Below are 17658 nucleotides of genomic sequence, written 5' to 3' on the forward strand. Positions count from 1 at the left end.
CGCATTGTAGCTTATCAGTATTGTTCAGTTCACCTTTTGTTGTATTGGGGTCACTGCCACACACAATTAATAATTCTTGTTCTGTTATTTATACATCATGAACCTTAATAAACTGCCACAAGGCCTTTCTGCAGACAGGGACGACCTAAATGTTTTTGGGTTGATAACTCTACATTGGGACAAAATGATCCTGAGAATATTTGTTCATCATCCTTCCTTAAACTAAGAGCATGAAGTCCCTTACAACCAATGTTTAGCATCTCAAACTTTTTAGACATATAAGGCACGGGGAATTTCTCTCCGAGGCCTTAGGGTTCGTATTCAGCCTTTGGTGAGTTTGGCAGATGATTTGGATCCTAATTGGCTTATGTGCACATTGGATGTGACCAGCCTTTATACCAATATCCCCCATTGGGCTGGGTTAGAGGCCATTCAATTTTGGCTGGATAAGGCCAACATATACTCACAAGGTTTTAATACCTTACTTATCTGTCTGACCGAACATGTGCTAACCAAAAATGTGTTTTATTTCCATGGTAGATGTTATTGGCAGGTGAAAGGGACTGCTATGGGGGCTTCTTTTGCCCCCATCTATGCTGACCTTTTTGGGGTTATATTGAGGATTAACTTATTTATGACGCTGGTCACAATTTATATCTTGAGGAGATTGACATCTGGCAGCATTATTTGGATGATTGCCGGATGGTGTGGAGAGGGAATGACACATATGTGCAAGAATTTGTACTGTATCTTAATGAAAATAGGTGGGGCATCCAATTAATGTTAAACTTTCATCTTAATTAGATTATGTTCTTGGATGTCACCATAATTAGGGAGATAGACCACACACTTAGGACGGAGGTCTTTTGTAAATATCCACAATACACCTTACTTCATGCTAGTAGTCATCACCCTCGACACAACATCCGCAACATCCCTAAATCTGAATTTCTAAGGATTAGACATATATGTTCCTCAGATAACTTTTATGATTATTACCAACAGGATTTTAAAAATAGATTTCTCAGTAGGGGATATAATATTGATAATATCAGTGGGGCCAGTCATTTTGCCTCACAGCAACCTAGATCTTCCCTATTATAGTATCAAAACACCTCTAGAGACGACAATCGAGTTGAGCCTGTAGGTTTCGTCACCACTTTTGGGCGCAACATTAACACCTTAAGACAAATTATTGGTCACCATCAGGACATCCTTATGGACAATGATAGGCTCTCAGTTTCTTTCTCCAAAATGCCCTTTTTCTTATCGGCAGGGTCCTACATTAGGCTCTTATTTCAATCATTATAAACACAGATGCCCTCCAATACACAGCAGGTCACATTGTTTAGGGACAAATTGGTGGGGTGTTCTCCCTGCGGTCACTGTTAAGCATGCAATCATTTATTTAAGACCAAACAATTTACTAGTAGAAATACTCCTAAAGTATATGATATTTTGCGTTTTGGTTACTGTGGCACTGACTAGGTCATATACTTAGCCACTTGCTCCTGCTCTTACTATGTGGGGCAAACTTCTAGGTCACTGCGGGTTTGGATTTCCGAGCACCTCAGTGATATGAGAAACAAAAAAATGTCCAGTTCATTATTAAAGCACACTATGACCCACACCACTGCCCAGTTTAAATTTACCATAATTGATAAAGTTACAGGAATTAGAATGTCCAAGACAGGCTGGCATACTTTGTTAAATAAAAAAGAATCCAGTTGGATTAGAAGATTAGAGGGTTTATTTAAACCTGGCCTGAATTAGTTAAGTTGAACATCCAATGAGATGTTTGTATTTTGACAAGTATGACTATATAAATGAATTGTGTGTGCTTTTCACTGTTATTGCACTGAGGAAGGCAAATTCTTGCCGAAACCAGTCTGCTTAATAGTTTTTTTCCACTTGCGGAGCTGCCACAATAAATTGGTGAATATTTTCACTCTACCCTTTGGTGCTGGACATTTTGTTTTGTTATTCACCGATTTGGTTTGGTCTGTGCACCAGCTGTACCTGCGGAATCACCTTGTGTTGAATAGTCTTAAAATGGCCCAAAAGGGCAGTTAGCCTAGTACTAAGCTATGAACATATAAATATGCAGGCTCACAGACAAAAAGGAGAATAGAAAAAAGATTCATAAAGTGAGGAAGCAATGATAGTTCACTTGGTTCGTATGCTGCGCTTTTATGACACTATCACAACAGTCACACTGTCTTCAGAATCAGTAACTAATCATTTAATTATATAAACTTCTTATTTTAATGCGTGGCTGTCCACTTGTTAGGGAAGGAGCAATGGTTTTAACTAGTCTGTGGATCAATAAGTATGTATATATCTTTAAGAAGCTATCCAAGGGCTTGCACAAGTGTATAAATACTGAGCATGTGCAAGTCTGACTGACATTTTTTAGTAAGCTGTTGAGGTGTATGTCTGTAAGGTCTGTCTGTTAACCAGTTTGTTTATATTTTATGATGCTGCAATCCATCCTGGTGTGTTTCTATGTATTAAAGCATCTAAACGAAATATCCCCCTGCTTGTCATCTATGTTAGATAGGGACATATGACATGGTGTCAGAAACAGCATGTCTAAAGGACTTGAAGTCAGGATGGAATCCAAATTCTTCAGTTCAAGATTGAGGGGCACTCAGTTGAAACTGGAGAAATCTAAAGGAGTGAATCATCCCTACAACACGTGTACTTTGAAAAACAGGTCAGAAACGAATTTCAGATGTTAAAACTTGCTCATCATTTTCTTATTCGCAAAATGTGAAGCGAGGCATATAAAACACTCTAAACGATATTTGCATAAACTGATATGTCCAATATTGATAAAATATTCTAATTACTACAGAAAATGTTTGTAATAAAGTCCAAATTGCATAAAATGAATAAAATAAGGGAAATGACTGCATTTTCACTAAGCATGTATTTTTCGTATTAATCAAAGATATTTGAGTTATCAGAAGTGGTTCACTTTTGTGCATTTTTGCAGTAAGGATATTTTGCAGAATACAGCCATTACAGAGCATATTTTGCAAAGTACAGTATTTTGAAGAGTTTATTGTGCATTTGAATGTCAAGTTCACAGAACAGTTTGTACATAATTACAAGGGCCATATTTTCAGTATATTTTTTGTACATACTTTGTGGGATGGCAGATGGATTTTGAAAATCCAGTGCACTTGTGTTTGACAGTAATATTGCTGAGAACTGGAGAGTGTTTGAGCAAGAGTATGACATTTTGATACAGGCTGCATTTTCTGATAAAGATGGCCATACAAAGGCATTTATTCTGCTTAATTTAGCTGGGTCAGAAGCCGTAGAAAAGGAATGTTTATGTGTGTATGCACCTGCTATCTATACAGGAGTGGGAGAAAAAAGTCATATTGTTGTACAGACTGAGTCAACGGAGGACCCTGAGTCCTTAAAATGTAAATTTAGAGAAATGTGTAACCCCCAGACAAATGTTACAATGGAAAGGCATTTATTTTACACAGCTGAAACTTTTGCAGTATACATATAACCGACTTGAGAAATAAAGCTAAAACATGCATATTTGGTGATTTAAGGGATGAGTTGATAAAAGACAGACTTGTGTGTGTTATTAAAGATAATGCTGTGAAAAAGATTTTGCTTTGCGACAGTGATTTAACTTTGAATAAGGCCATTGAGATTTGTCAGATATAGGAGCTCACAGAAAAGGCCACAAATATGCTTACAAATAAGAATAGTTCTAGAGGGGAAAGTGATAAAACTCATGTTGATAGTATGCAGCACGTGGTTTAAAGAAACAGGCCCAGGCATATGATAGCAACTGTAGAACCCTGCAGCACTCACTGGTAAACCTTAGAACTGTCCAGCAAATTCCAGAGTTTGCACAGTCTCGGTAAAGCTCGAGTGAGTCAGCAAACTCAAAGCGTGGGCCCCAACCCAGTTTCATTGCCAGCTGTAATAACTGTGGTGGAAATCATGAATCTAAAAAGGAAAAATGTTTAGCTTTTGGTCAGCAATGCCACAAATGCCACAAATGCAATAAATGGAATAATTTCAAAAGCTTTTGTAAATCAAAAGGCCTACATTCTTTTATTAAGAGGGAACATTTTAAGAAATGAGTTGATCAATTAGAGAGTTGCAACTCTACTCTTTATGTTGATGGTGTGTTAGTGCTTCATGAAAAAGTCAGTGCAGTAGATTTAAGGGCAAAGAATTAAGTATTGTGTACTGTTCTGATAAATGGAAAACCCATTGAGTTCAAAGTTGGCACAGGTTCCAAGTGCAATGTTATGTCAGCAGAAACATTTGCTAGAGTGTATCATGGTGAAAGGCTTGAACTGACAAGGAGTGTGAAGCTTGTTGCTTATGGTGGTTAAGAAATTGAAGGCTCAGTAGTGCTTTCATGTTACTCTGCTGGGAGAAGCTACGACTTGTTATTTTATGTAGTCAAGAGGCATGTCCAGTCATTATTAGGGCCCAGAGACAGTTTGAAAATGTGACTGGTTTTGTTTAATGGGACTGCTTTTGTTTAATAAGGAAGTCCACCATGTTAGCTTGAAAGACCATTGCTCTAATTTCGCCCAGTACATTTTTTCTACCTATGCTGATCTTTTCAAAGACAAATTAAGGAAGCTTCCAGTTTTGTGCTCCATGAAGTTAGATCCAGGTGTCAGTCCAGTTATCAGACCAGCATGAAAAGTTCCAATAGCCATGCAGAGCAGACTCAAAGCCATGCTAGACAAAATTGTGCGACAAGGTGTGATTTGCCCAGTTGCAACTCCAACTGAATGGGTATCTTCCATGGTGGTAACTCATAGGAAAAGCTCAGATAACATCAGAATATATATTAACCCATGATATTTGAAGAAAGCACTTAAAAGACCTCATCATCCAATGCGCACAGTCGAAGAATTCGTAGCCTTGATGCCAAATGCCACATTTTTTTTTCTGTTCTTGATGCAGAGAGTTCATTTTGGCAAATTCAGCTTGACAAGAAATTATTGCTCACTATGTTCAGTACTCCATTTGGCAGGTACAGATTTTTGAGAATGCCATTTGGGATAAATTCTGCAAGTGAAGTGTTTCAATGTACAATGCAGCAACTTTTTTCTGAGTATCCTGGTCCTATTATAGTCGACGACAAGCTAGTAGGAGGTCATAGCAAAGTTGAGCATGACAGAAACCTCAGAAAAGTTCTAGAAAGGTCACATCAAGTGAATCTTAAGCTCAATCCACAGAAAAGCAAATTCAGGATACAAGAGATTACTTATGTTGGTCATTTATTTACCAGTTCAGGCTTATGGCCGGCCAGACCCTTCTAAGTAAACAGTCATTCTCGAGATGCCATCTCCAGACAATGTTCAAGCCTGCATGGTTAACTATCTAGGCAAGTTCATTCCAGAATTGAGTCAAATATCACCACCACTCAAAGAGCTGGCATGTAAAGATGTATCATGGTCTTGGTTACAGCAACACCAAAGAGCATTTGATATCCTGTAACAGAGAATTGCTAATCCACCAACTCTCGGATACTATGATGTTCACAAAACTGTTTCACTTTCCTGTGATGCTTCGAAATTTGGTCTAGGTGCAGTCATTTTACAGGAGGATCAGCCTGTTGCCTATGTATTGAGAACTCTTACCCAGACTGAAATGCAGTATGCTCAGATTGAGAAAGAGCTTTTTGCAATTTTGTTTGTGTGTTTGAAGTCCCATGATTATGTTTATAGTAGACCTATCCAGATTGAAACAGACCACCAACATCCTGTCACTATCTTGAGAAAGTGTAAGCAATCAGCTCCAGCCAGACTGCAATGTATGATGCTGAGATTGCAAAAGTATGATTTCAGCCTTGTCTACAAGAAAGGAAAACTTTATCTTGCTGATACATTATCCAGATCATCGAGAAACACAATTTAACAACACGAGAATGAGAACCTTGATTTTGAAGTTGTGGAAGTGAGAAATTTTATTTCCACATGTCTTGATGAGTTGAGAGATCACACAGTCACAGATCCAATTTTACAAAGGCTCAACTACTTTATTTATCAAGGATAGCCGTCAAAGCAATCTAGTTTACCTCAAGAAGTGCAACCTTATTTTCCATACAGAGATGAGATTTTGTCTGACAATGGTATCATTATCAAGGGTCCAAAAGTAATAGTTCCAAAGTCCTTGCAACAAGAGTACATTACTATCATGCATTGTGGTCACCCAGGAACCTACTCTACCAAAAGAAGGGCGAGAGGACTCGTATTTTGGCCTTTTGTGTCACAAGACATTGAGAGAACACTTTCATCTTGTTTCATGTTTAATAGTACAAAGCCACATCAGCAGAAGGAACCACTTCAGCTAAACCAGATTCCTGAACTACCTTGGTCGACAGTAGCCACCAATATTTTCGAGTAGAATGGTCAACATTATTTGGTGTTAGTAGAATCTTACTCTAATTGGTTCGAGATTGACCTCCTTCCTAACCTAGCATCCAGTACTGTTATTACTAAGATGAAATGTCATTTTGCAGTACATGGTAGTCCACACAAAGTTATTTTTGACAATGGCATTTAGTTTACAAGCTAAAAGTTCAAAAGATTTACTGAAGAGTGGGACTTTACTCATGTCACAAGTAGCCCTGACTACCCGCAGTCAAATGGTTTGGCAGAACGTGCAGTTCAAAGTGCAAAACAGTTACTAGAGAAGTCAAAACAAGATAATAGTGATGTTTTCCTGAATCTCTTGATGACTCTCAGAAATGTTCCTTGTGAGAAACATCTTGATTCACCTGCCCAGAGATTTCTGTCGAGACAAACCAGAACCACCTTACCAATCAGGAGTCAATTGTTGGTTCCATGCATCAAGAACAACAGGTCAGTGAAAGCCAGTCTGTTGAAGAAATGCCTTACTCAAAAGTCCTGCTATGATAAGACCAGAAAACCACTTCATCTATTATGATATGGAGAAGTGGTAAGGATGCAAATGTCCAAAGGTTATGATTAGACTGGAGTTGTGGAGAGTATTTGCCCAGAGTCGAGATCATACATTGTGGAATCACAAGGAGCAGAGTTTAGGCAGAACTGGAAATATTTGAGACCGGTGTCCGAGCCTATGCGACAGCACACAGCCTGTGAGAAAGTCTGTTTATCTCCGAGTGAGTTGTCCAGTGTTCCAATTCCTGAGCAAGTTAGAGAGAATATTCCCATTCCTGTGAGAAATCCAGGAGGTCCTGATACGAGTTGTTCACTGAAGACTGTCCCTGTTGCTAAATTCAGTCCAGATTGTTATGAGATTTGGTCATATCTCCAAACCATGTAGCAGATACACAGCAAGTTGGACATGAACATTGTGTTTTGTTTCTAATGTCTCTAGTAATGCATGTCTAACTCTAATATTGTTTTTACAAAGGGCAATCTTTTTAAGAGGGAGGATGTAGATCAATAGGTGTGTTGTTGTGTCTTTCGTCTTTTCCCGGTTAGGGGTCGCCACAGCGGATCTCTGGTGCGCTAATGATTGGCAGTAGATTTTTACGTGTCGAGTTGCTGGCCCTGATGCACAACCTTCAACGAAGATACGCCCATTCATGCATGTCTCCACACAGAAGACACTCTAGCTGAGAAATGAACAGGACAACGTCTTACTGTGAGGCGACAACGCTACCGCAGCACCACCACCGCAGTATATATCTTTAAGAAGGTATCCAATGGCTTGCACCAGTGTATAACTACTGAGCACGTGCAAGTCTGACTGCTATATTGTAGTAAGCATGTATGTCTGTAAGGTCTGTCTGTTAACCAGTTCATTTATATTTTATGATGCTGCTATCCATCCTGATGTCTCTCTGTGTATTAAAGCATTTAAACAAAATATCCCACCTGCTTGTCATCTATGTTAGGGAGGGTCAAGCGACAAGTCTATGTTTCTGCAGTGGAGCACCTCAATAAGAAGCCCTTAAAACAAGCTTATTTCTGGGATCCCTAATGTACCCCTCCAATCTACCTTTCCAATACCTTCTTGATGACTCCTTTACTTGCACCCAACTGGTCCATTCACTCTTTTGGGAGAGGGAAAGCCAGGCATCCCTAATTTAGACAATTCCTTTAATCCAGTCATTTTTTCTCTGGAAGATTAATCATCCCATTTGTTCCTCTTCTGACAAGTCAGATAGTAGAGAGTGGATCAGCTTTAAGACCCAAGAACCAGCATACCTCTCTCTCCCACAGGTAGTCTCCTGACATGAAATTCATGCCTGGTCAGGACAAGGGTTTATTCATAACTCTGCACATGCTTTCTCCTTCCTTGAATCTGTTGAGCAGAGCTTCAGATCGACAGCATAGGTCAGTATGGCCATTAAATGTGAGCAATATACCCACCAGTGGGTGGATATTGAAGCCCATGGGCCCAGAAGCCTCCCCTCACCCCCACCAAGGATGAGCAAGGTGGTGTTGGCCGCTCTAGCTCCAACTCCCTCACTCAGTCCATGAGATGCTCGTTCCACTGATCAAGGTTTCACCAATGTTCTTTAATGTCTTGCACAACATTGATATGTTGACACTAAAAATTTGTGTTCACCCCTTGCTGTGCAGATCCTAAAGGATTGTTATGGAAGTAAAACTTTGCGAGTGTTTCTTAGTGAACACATCTTGTCATCCATGCGTTTTCTTAACAAATCTAAGAGTGTTTGGCTTGGCATCTTTCCTCAGCTGACCTACAGTGTGTGGCCTGCATTTCCAGATAGTCTGAACAGGGTATACTTTGTCTTATTTTGCAGATACAAGCAATGTAGACCACCACTATGCATTAAAAGATTGAGCATGACTGTTACTTTGATTTTATTGAAATTCCTGTGGAGTAGAGTTTTCACTGCACTGCATGCCTTAATCTGTGCTGCTGTCTCTGACTGTTAGCATACAAGTGATTATAAAGTCGGACAAGTCCTAATTGAGATGTACACACATTCATTTAGAAAATCATTCCACTTTTATTAAATACAGAATGGAGGCACCATCTGGGTTCTGCATACAGCCATAAAAGGAACCTGTTAAGGTCATGAGTGCTGGTTGGTGTCAACCTTTTAAGGTCACGTATCTCACTTAGCAGTCATATTAATAGCCAGTTTTAGATCCATTGCTTTGATACACACTCGCCAAAAGTGCACAAAGATGCAACTAAACGTGCATTGTGATTCTTAGATCTACCATTTTCTTGTGATAGTGACATTGTCATCAGCTACTGAAACACCAAATTGCCTTTTAGAAAGTTCAAGGATTCGAATTATCTAGAAAACAGTAGAGAAACATTAATTTTATGGACTTACACATAAATCTATAGTATATTGAACTAATAATAATACTTTTCTGAAGTATATTGTCTCTGAGATAGTCTGGCACATTACAGTGTGAGCAGTTTATTTCTTCCCTTTTAATGAAAACCATCTCGCCTTAGCAAACTCTATTTTCTCCTGTGTCTGTGAGGCTCTGTGTGCATCAGATTTTTACTGCAGGCAACATGAATGCACACTTCTGTTCTTGTCACGTTGATGCATTACTATGCAACAAAGGTCATATTTCTGTACTCATACATTATCAAATCTGTGAGTGCTGTGTGCTGCCTACCAAGTTAAACTGTTCGAGGCATAGCTGAAAATGAATTAGGTCCTGCCTTGGCACAAGAAAAGTAAAAAATATGACATTGTGTTTTCTTATGCTGAGAGGTCAAAGAGTCTGATACTCAGGGTTAGGTGTCAGCGCCATGATCTAATGCTGTCACAGATGATCTATGAGCTGAAATGAAATGATCACAAGTTAAAATAGCTTTACTAATGAAAATAAAACAGTTTACAAGTACTTGGCAATATACAGCTGTGACACAGGGCAGTACCTTGTGGACATCAATGCATAAATAAAAAGATAAATCACTATGCTATCAGTGGAGCCATAATATTTTAAACCTATTGTTGACAGAATAAAAATGTTAAAATACTGTGTTGGTTGCATGCACTCAGCACCTTAAACTGGTGTAAGGTACTCATCAGAAGCTTAGATGACTTTTTGCGTGACATTATTTTATAGAAAAGCATTTGTTGAGATGACTTGTATCAATTAAATTATTTTTTTTTAATTTTTGCTTTGTGAGCACAGTGAACTGTTTACTCTTTGTCCTATTTTGAAAGATATACTGTAAGTGAATTTTAAAAATAAAGTTTACACAATTGGCATGCATCAAAAATCTGCTTTATTTTAGATAGTGATGAATCAAATGTTTTTGCTTCATAACGTGCATTCCATATAAAATTAATATGTTGAGTATTAGAAATATTAAGACAGTTCAATGGATTACAGTTTATAAACACAAACTTGCATACTTTTACATCTCCAAGTAAACATTAGCCTGTTTTTGTTACAAATTTGGCCGAATAGCTTATAGAAATCTAGCAATTATCCATTAGATTTAGCAGATAGCTTGTCTTAAGTGAGCGAACACATTGTATTTATACTGTCACCAGCACTACTTACTCACAGGTTAGGGTACACACATTCAAGCATAATTATGAGAGTTTGTGAATACATGGCCTCCTGTAATATGTTGCATTAGACAAAGAATGAATATACTTCCAAACTAAAATCAGGACATGTTAAAAGTACTTAAAAAAATACTAATTCAATTGCATTATTATTATTATTGCTTGTATAGCTTAATGAGGTATATCACACATTATTTTTCAGTATGTACTCGGCTGAAGCGCCTTCTGTGTGGAGTCTGCATGTCCTCCCCGCGATCAAATGATGCTAAAGACATGCAGGTAGGTGTGAGCGTGAACTGGCGTGCCTTCGTTGAAGCTTGGTCATTGGGCTGGCAACTCGGCACCGTAAAAATCCACTGCCAATTATGAGTGGACCAGAGTTCCGGTGTGGTGACCCCTAACCGGGAAAAGCCAATAGACAGTGCATCAACTGCCAGTCCAACACATGACTTCTAACCAGTTAAACATCTACCTCACACACCAGTTTTGGAGCTCTAAAGGAATCTGTCTTAGATTCTATGCAATTTACCATTTTCATAAACTTGCTAACTCTTATTTGCATACTTTATTGAGATAATTTAGTCCTTTTCAGAGAGCTAACAAGATCATATGATCTCACAGCTATACATCTACACACACTGACCTCAGCATAACAGCCAACTAATGTAGTAACAAGCAGCTCCGTGTCAGTTACATCTCATTTAAAGCAGCGCCGTTAACACAGCCACATGGTATAGACCTGAATGCCCCCATGTGCACATTTTATGTATTGCAAATAGCATAACAGTTAATGCAGTTCCAAATATAAAAACCTTGGCTTCTGGGTGGCTCCTGCTATTACTTTATTGCTACTTAAGGCACCCTGTGGGCTGAAATCTCTAGTACACTATATCTCTGCTATCATTAACCTGCTAATATCTTCTGCTTGGGCTAATATGGTCCGAAAGCTGTTCTTCTCATGAGTTGAATATACCATTCAGATGGACAACAGTGTCCATCTCTATAAGCACATGAATATAATCTGTCATCAGTATTATTTCACTGCCTTGCAAGGAACCGGTTTACCTATACCGCTTTACTCCGTTTACTTCACCAGTTCCATGGAATACAAAGTTCTAAACTTGCATTTATATCTTGCATTTCTCATTCACTGAATTGTGGAAAATCTTCTTGTGTCCTTTTATCTTGGTTAAGTTTTCAGTTTAGCTTTTCTATTAGTCACACCAAAATTCATATTGGATATAAAGTCTTTTCTAGTGTAGGTCCTAGGATACGAAAATCCTTTGTCCCTTATAGTAATTCCTCAAGAAATGTGCATTAGCTTTCACTTCTTTTATGAAAACTTTCATCATCGGGGAACAGTGTGCATGTTACCCTTACTAGACACAAATTTGCCAGCTGTTATCTGTAAAAAGCAATTCTAACTTAGAGGGCCAAAATCAGACACACACACAAGTATATGACAGTCTTTTCATAGTGACCACATGGTAATTAGGACTGAGAAAGGTTTTTATTACTGTGGCATTAAGCACACTGGACAAAGTGCACTTGCCTGGGGTGTGGGTGAAAAAATCTCCACAGGGATTAATCATCTTGCCTGGTCATCAAAGTCTTAAATAAAAATAATTGTTCCGTATCATATTTGCATTAAAAATGAACAGAAGCTTAAGCTTCACACTCTTGGTACTTTGTCTAAAACCCTATATTTAACTCCTTTCTTTGCTTTTCATTTTGCTTCTGAACAAAGCCATAAATAACAGAGAGGAAAGGCCCATAATAGGAACAGAGTTTAAATATTGCACTTATAAATGTAAAAATGTTGCTAGAATAACAGGGTTTGTAAGAACATGCATTTTTTCAGAAGGATATGAAGTCTGGAAGTCAACTGCCTGCCATTATTTACGGAATTCAATCCTCAATAATTTGCCAGAGAACCACAAAGCAAAAATACCAGGCAAAAATCTGGACATTTAAAAATCTGGCCACCTACTCGCACACTAATATACAAGTGCAGACACCTTATACAACTGCACAATATTTTTCTTTCTCTCTCTCTCTTTTATTTCTTTCTTTAATTCTTTCTTTCTCTTTTCCATTTTTTAAATGTATGTATCTGTCCATTTTAAGATACCAGGTTGTCAAACTAAGCTTCAAGTCCACTTTCAGTGGAGGGCTGGATTGAAAAGTTCCACTGTTGCAGGTGACACTGACAACTTGATGATACATTTCTGATAAGTTCATTACAGACTTATAAGAAAATTAATTACTCCTTGACAGACTGAGACAAACTATTAGCATTATATGCAGCCAAATAATATGTGGTGCATACAATAAGATAATATATGCAGTGAGATTCAAATTTGGATATTCCACCAGCAGTAGAATGTCACAGTACAAGCACTAACATATAATTCAGCAAAATTACTTTGTGACTGACAACATGTTCGGTTCATGAATTATGATTAGCAGGGTAATTTATGAAGTAAAGTAACATACAAGTTCAGTAAGAAAACAGCTGATCCAGGGCTACATCTGTAATATATGATTTGGAGGAAGGATGCTATGATATGTCAAGTTTAAGAATACTGGGAGTAGTGTGGATTGATGTAATATATTTCTCACATGTTAATAGAGTGGGCTAAAAGCAGCAGTGTGCAGATAAGGGGGGGGGGGTTCAGTGATTATTTAAGTTAGTGGTGCACAACCTTTTTGTGGGGAGGGCCACTACACGAATTCTTAATGCATCTGCAGGCCACCTCAAAACATAAGTCGTTATGAGTTGACAATAGGTACAGGCTACTGGCATTTTTACTTAAGACAGTAGTCATGAAATCGCCTGTCTTCTACATCAGCTTTGCATTTAACTTTATTCTGGCTTGCAGCCATGACTTACAGTATTACAAACTCTTGCAGAAAGTTACTTCTGTTTACAGACTACAAGTTATAAACAAGAAAGAATAGTTACTTCCGCGGCTAAAAGGTGTGCGCAGCTGCAGTTAATTAGGTAAGTAAGCATGTGCAGGAATGTTTGCATGACTGGAGTAAGGCACAGCATTTATTCACTTTTTTAAAAAATGTTTGGTTACTCTCTAGGGGCCAGATGACGTGTGGCGGTCCGGATTTGGCCCTCAGGCCGGACGTTGTGCACCACTGATTTAAGTGATATCTAATCAGCTGGAGAGATTGTTTAGGGCAGAGCTGTTACTAGGATGGGGCTAAGGAGCAGATACCCCAGGCACAAGCTATTGTGTCATGATTAGCAGATGCTGATGATGAGCAAGTGTAAATAGTACTAGCATTCATTTATGAATCCTTGAGAGAGTGGTGGTTTCATAAATGAGTGTTGATGCTGCATTCACAGCTGCAGCTTTCTAACAGAACAGCAGAAAACATTTTTCCACATTTGGGTCAAGGGAGCACCAGTCTAGTGAAAAACAGCTTTGACTTAGCCATGCTAAAGTAATCAGTATAAACTCTAATTCCAAAAAGCATTTTTGCTAGTAAAAACTCTGCTTAAAACTAAAAACTGAAGACTCAAACAAACTCCACTGGCAACGATGAATATCCACAACAACATATTGATATTTTAAATGCTTTTGTTCTTTAATTTCATTGGAACTTCATCAGAAAAAAATCTAAACTGAATCCATACCATTTAAATAACCTGGGTGGGGAGGATATTTAAATGGTATTTATTTAAATGGAATTGATTCAGTTTAGATTTTTTTTCTGATGAAGTTCTAATGAAATTAAAGAATGAAAGCACTTAAAATGTCATTATTTTGTCTGTGGATATTCAGCACTGATAGTGGAGTTTGTATGAGTCTTCAGTTTTTAGTTTTGAGTTGGTGGTAAAATATCTGCTTCTTTTAACAGGCAACTTGCTCAGACTGGCAAAAAGAACCATCTCACAGCTGAAACATGTATCTACCCCAGAACACCACAAAAAATATATATTAAAAGTTAAAAAATAACTTTTATTAAATGTTGAGGGCTTTCTCCAAACCAATACTCTTGTAGGTTGTATAAGTTAGTCAGCTAATCAGAAAGAAAGGGAAAAAAACACGATCAAACAGTCATCCTAGAAGTACAGTATATATAATATATATATATATATATATATATATATATATATATATAGAGAGAGAGAGACTGAAATGTAAGAGATAGAGTCATGATGTACTATAAAAAACAAAGTTTTGCATGTTACATTAGAATTAGTGTTCATTTACCAGAGAAGATAATATACAGAGAAACTGCTTAGACAATTAAAGAAACAGTAAATTTCAAAAGAAGAGATGTTGTGGGGTATGGCCAAGATGCTGTCAGACTCGCAACAGAATTCTCCTGCTCTGCTACTTTATTTTTATTTTTGACATGAAATTATATTTCTAAGATATTCTAAGTGCTTTTTTTGAGTGGTTATAATTACTTAATATCATCTTGAATGACATAACCAAAAAAAAAAAATAATAATAATAATAAAATATATATATATATATATATATATATATATATATATATATATATATATATATTTCTTTTTTTTTTTCCTGTCAGTTTTCTACCTGAAAGGTTTCTTTACTTGTAAACTTGAAATGAGTCGCTCTAAGACAAACTCACAGGGCTTATACTTGAAAAAAGAACTTCAGTCTGTTCTTACTAATATATAAGAACTTTCTTTAAAAATGAATAACAAGTATAACCACTAAACACTTTGAAAATATATATTTACCACAAACAGAAAATGCCAGTGAATACAAAATGAAAAAAAATGTTATTGTAAAACCAATGCAAAGTTCTCTAGCACCTCGGCTCTTACAACCTTTAACAGAGTATAACTCCATCTTCTTTATCCCTCCCTTTTATACACATACCATAATACAATTGTTCAATAAAACTATTACTCTATCAGTTTATAACCATGGCATCATAATAAGCACTTTCAACTGCATTCCTTATTCAAGTCTCTATGGCACATTGTATCAAATTTTAAAATTAACATAGTTTCTTTTTTTCTCAATAAATTTTTAACTTCAAAACTAGTCATGAAATTGTTCATTTCTACCCTGTCTAACACAGTAGCTTGTAACCCTTCCGGGTTCCCGTTATGACACTCATTAAAATGCATTGCTATTGGACATGTCTGGTTTTCTTTGTATCCCTCACACGTTTCTTTATCCTGGTGGAAAAGCTTCTCTTACTTTCCCCCACATAATACTTTTCACATGGGCATTTTAAGCTGTTATAACTAAAATGTCTTTCCATTAATCGTTGTAAAATCTTTCACTATATATCTGCATACACTACATTTGCCACAAATGAGTGTCTCCCTTACATTCACTTCTTTTGTACTTGTTATAGGAGGCATTCTGAATTTTCCATGCACCAAAAAATCTTTTATACTCCTTCCTCTTTTGAAAAAGAACCCTATTTTTTTTGTTTTGTAAGAAGTCAACATTCCTTTCCAACACATTCCAATAATACTTTATTCAACTAATTGTTTAGGAAATGAAGTATAAGTCAATGTAAAATACACACATTCCTGTTCATTTTTCTCTCTCTTATACATCTTTCTACCATTTCTTCTACAATTATTATTAACTCTTTCCATTCCCTTTCTCACCTCCCCTACATCATAGCCTCTCACAGAATTTTTTAAAGGTTTCATTCATTGCCAAATCTAGTTTAGCTGAGTAATTTTCATCTTTCAGAAGAGGGAGGAGTATAAAAGATTTTTTGGTGCGTGGAAAATTCAGAATGCTTCCTATAACAAGTACAAAAGAAGTGAATATAAGGGGGAACATTCATTTTTGGCAAATGTAGTGTATTCAGATATGTAGTGAAAGATTTCACAACAATTAATGGAAAGAAATTTTGCACTAAAAATAATTTAGTTGTAACACTGGGGAAGTAATATATGGCTTAAAATGGCCGTGTGAAAAGCATTATGTGAGGGAAAGTAAGAGAAGCTTTTCCACCAGGATAAAGAAATGTGTGAGGAATATAAAGAAAAACAGACAAGTCCAATAGCAATGCATTTTAATGAGTGTCATAATGGGAACCTGGAAGGGTTACAAGCTACTGTGTTAGGGGAGAAATTAACAATTTCATGACTAGTTTTGAAGTTAAAAGTTTATTGAGAAAAAAATAAACTATGTTAATTTTACAATTTGATACAATGTGCCCTAGAGGCTCGAATAAGGAATGCAGTTGGAAGTGTTTATTATGATGTCATGGTTATAAACTGATAGAGTAATAGTTTTAATGAGCAATTGTATTATGGTATGTGTATAAAAAGGAGGGATAAAGAAGATGGAGTTCTACTCTGTTAAAGGGACAATCCCAGTGTTTAAAATTCGGGTCCAACTTTAGGCTAACCAACTAACGCCCACTTTAAGTACGTCACTTAAATTCCCCACCCACAATGTCTTTGTTCCTGTAAGCCCTCAGTTCCAGTCTTGTTTCTCTTCCCACTGTGAATTATCTTTCCATTTTGCATTCCTCCAAGAAGTGGATGTATTTCCATTTCCGAGTTTAATATTCTCCATTTTTTTCACAGTTTCTGCGTGTTTAGGAATACATATTTTCCTTATATCAGCAGCTTTCGTTGTTCAGGGGGCATTCTTTGCATCAAGTCAGAATATGTCTGGTGATTCTTTTTTTTTTTTTGTGCATAACTTTGATTGTAAATTGCAGCTGCCGGTTATTATCAGTCCTGTCTGCACTGTACATGATCGGCAAACAGGTACTGGCATTTAAATTTTGTCTAACAAACAAAAAACTCTTTTGGATCGCTATAAACAGCAAGTAAGCTGCAGTTGCCGGTAGTCGATCACATTGCATGCGATGTAATCCAAAGTTGGAATTGCATGTTTTAGTTAATTAAAATTAAAAGAAAGTGCCAGCTTCTGTGTCCTGATCACACTGTAGTGCAATTGCAAATCTGGATTGTATTAAATGTGGAGTGATCGACAACCGGGAACTGCAGTTTACTCTCAAAGTTAAAGAAGCTGAAAACAGTGATCACGGAGCAGCTAAATGAGCTGATGCTACTCCTGCTGCAAGTCAGTATTCCGCAGTAAGTTTGTGATAGTCAACTAATTATGTGCAAGGTCCATGACATTGCCCTATATTTTCAT

The sequence above is a fragment of the Protopterus annectens genome, chromosome 6.part1, assembly GCF_019279795.1.
Source record: "Protopterus annectens isolate FY-2018-M chromosome 6.part1, PAN1.0, whole genome shotgun sequence".
Lineage (NCBI taxonomy): Eukaryota > Metazoa > Chordata > Ceratodontiformes > Protopteridae > Protopterus > Protopterus annectens.